The sequence below is a fragment of the Eublepharis macularius genome, chromosome 2 (genome assembly GCF_028583425.1).
Source record: "Eublepharis macularius isolate TG4126 chromosome 2, MPM_Emac_v1.0, whole genome shotgun sequence".
NCBI lineage: Eukaryota > Metazoa > Chordata > Lepidosauria > Squamata > Eublepharidae > Eublepharis > Eublepharis macularius.
In genome coordinates, this window is record NC_072791.1 from 53,566,336 (window position 1) to 53,569,309 (window position 2,974).

At 46.2% G+C, this 2,974-nt stretch overlaps 1 pseudogene; it reads left to right on the plus strand.

Annotated features, from left to right (window-relative positions):
- Positions 1–1,453: 1,453 nt before the first annotated feature.
- LOC129323379 (eukaryotic translation initiation factor 3 subunit F-like) lies at positions 1,454–2,460 on the plus strand (annotated as a pseudogene).
- The last annotated feature ends 514 nt before the right edge of the window (positions 2,461–2,974 follow it).

Consider the following 2,974-nt stretch of genomic DNA (forward strand, 5'->3'; position numbering starts at 1 on the left):
CTAGGATGTGAGTGACTCAGGTTCAAACCTCCTGTCTTCCAAAAAGCTTGCTGGGTGACCATGGGCCAGTCTCTTGGGCCAGTCTCTTTCCCCCTAACCCATCTCTCAGGGTTGTTGGGATGATAAAATGGAGAAGGGGAGAATGATGTATACTGTGAGCTCCTTGGAGGAGAGGCAGAATAACAATGTACTAAATAAATGTATGTCTTCCTGAGAATCTTGGGTGGGATAAAATTGAAATAGATAGAAATGGATGAACCAGTCCAAGAGAGCTGCGGGTCAAATTCCCCCCCAGAGCTTTTCAAAAGCTCTTCTTTAAATCAATGTAGCTATTCCTCTAGGCTTCAATGACCACTGAGTGAAAGTACATGATTTGGCCATCTTTGTAGACATTCAAATGGATAAATGTCTATTCATAACAATATGTATTTGTAACTTGAACAACAAACTAAAGCTTACAATTCTTACACAGGAATCAGACCATATTGCATTTCCACAGAATTTTCCTGTTTAGATAGTTATTCATTGAAAGCATGTTATAAAAGACTATGTGATTCAATTCATGGGATATAATAGATTCTGTCTCAAAATAAACTGGCACATTTTATGCATGCTGCCAACTTTCTATGGGTACATTCGAACTACCCACAGAAAGAATATTCTTACGTATTAAATTTCCATTGTTGGATGACATTTTTTGCAGAACAATTTTCTATTCAAATTTAGAGGCATTAGAACTTTACTGTAACTATTAAAATGGTTGCAGGGCTAAGAGCTGACAATCATATGGATAACGTCACCGAGAGCAGCCTCAGTAATTTGTCACAAATAGGATAAAATTGTTGCAGTAAGGGGATTAAGGTATCTGGATGGAGAAAAATCTATTCCGACCTTCAAGAAAAAGAATGGTAAAATTTTGAATACATTATTTCTGTCTGAAAGCTGTACCATCATATGTGTCAACATACTGAAAGTATATAGAACAGAAATATAACATTACAAGTGGGGAACCTGCAAGGATTTGTGCGGGGAGCATCTCATTTCCCCTTCCCCACTGTTTCCACTCGCCTTTTCCTGAAAGCTCCCATAGCTTCTCCCATTTCCTTGCTTCCTTTTCTCCTACCCACCCATCACCCAACCTATCTTTATCTGCCCCTCCCTCAACTTTAGCTTTCCCTGCTTCCTGCCACCTGACAGTCTCTCCCTGGGAACAGTCTACCAAAGCTGTACAGTGCCAACTACTGGGCCAGTCCTAGTTGCATGGTTCTGGCCTGATCAGTCTCAGAGGTATACATAGTCAAATGTATCACCTGAAAAGAGCTTGCGTGTAGCTGTCAGGATCTGGGCTTCTTTCTCTGTCTTGATCCCTAGCTTCTCCAGATAGAGCCACCACCAGCCTAACTAAAACAGGCTTTCCCCTTCACCAGAGATTGGGGGCTTTTTTGCCAACAAGATGGCGGCCACGACGGCGAGCATTCCTCAGGCTGTGGTGGCAGCGGCGGTGCCTCCTCCTCCCGCCTCGCCCGCCATCGCCTCCCCGCCCGCCCCCGCTCAGGTTCCAGCCCCGATGGTGGCTCTGCTTCCTGCGGTCGCCCCTGCTCCAGCCCCGGCCGGGCCCCAGCCTACCGCGCTGTCGGCGCCTTTCCCCGGGGGCCACGTGGTCTGGCTCCACCCGGTAGTGGTCGCCTCCATCGTCAACAGCTTCGAGTGGTGCAACGAAGGCGCAGCCAGGGTCATCGGCACGCTGCTCGGCATGGTTGACAAACATTCAGTGGAAGTCACCAACTGCTTCTCAGTCCCTCATAATGAGTCAGAAGATGAGGTGGCAGTTGACATGGAATTTGCCAAGAATATGTATGAACTGCACAAGAAGTTTTCCCCAAGTGAGATTATTCTTGGATGGTATGCAACAGGACATGACATCACAGAGCACTCTGTTTTGATCCATGAATACTACAGCCGAGAAGCTCACAATCCAATTTACCTTACTGTGGACAGCAGTCTACAAAATGGGCGCATGAGCATTAAGGCGTATGTCAGTACTGCCATGGGGGTGCCTGGTAAGACGATGGGAGTGATGTTCATGCCCCTCACAGTGAAGTATGCCTACTATGACACAGAACGGATAGGAGTTGATCTCGTCATGAAGACTTGCTTTAGCCCAAATCGAGTGATCAGTTTGTCTAGTGATCTGCAGCAGGTGGGGACAGCTTCTGCTCGGATTCAGGATACCTTGAGCACAGTGCTGCAATACGCAGAAGATGTGCTGTCTGGTAAAGTGGCTGCTGACAACACAGTTGGCCGTTTTCTGATGGATCTCATCACCCAGGTTCCAAGATCTCACCGGAGGACTTTGAAACCATGTTGAACAGCAATATCAATGACCTGTTGATGGTAACTTACTTGGCAAACCTCACACAGAGATTGGGGGAGCTGATGAACTTCTGTACAGAATTCTAGCAAGTGGATGAGCAGGAGGTCCATGAGTGAGACATGTTGACACGGCTTAACTTAGAGTTTCTCTACACAAGACTTCTGACATGTGTCCTTCATGTGTCAGCAGATGCAATGTTATCCAAGAGGTGTGCCAGACTGTCTCCCCTTCCAGAGCCTTTGTTCAGCCGAGGCTTGGTTAATTCAAAATTTTAAGCAGCAAGAGCGGCAGGGCAAAGGCTCCGGAAGGGGAGACAATCCAATACACCAGTCGCTGCAGAGGGCTGTGAGAGAATCCATCCCCTCCAGAGTGATCTGCACCAGTTCTGTCTTTTAAAACTTTGCTTCCTGGTTAACATTGTGTATCCTCCTGACACTTGACAAACAAGCGTTCAGGCGTCTCGTGTAGAGAGACTCTTAACCAAAGAAAAGTCTTTATTGAACTACAGAATATAGAGAGCACACAAAGTGTAGGAAGTTGTCCTGAATGAGGCTTCCAGCTAAGTAAAAAGAAAAGAAAGAAAAGGGGATTGCTACTGTA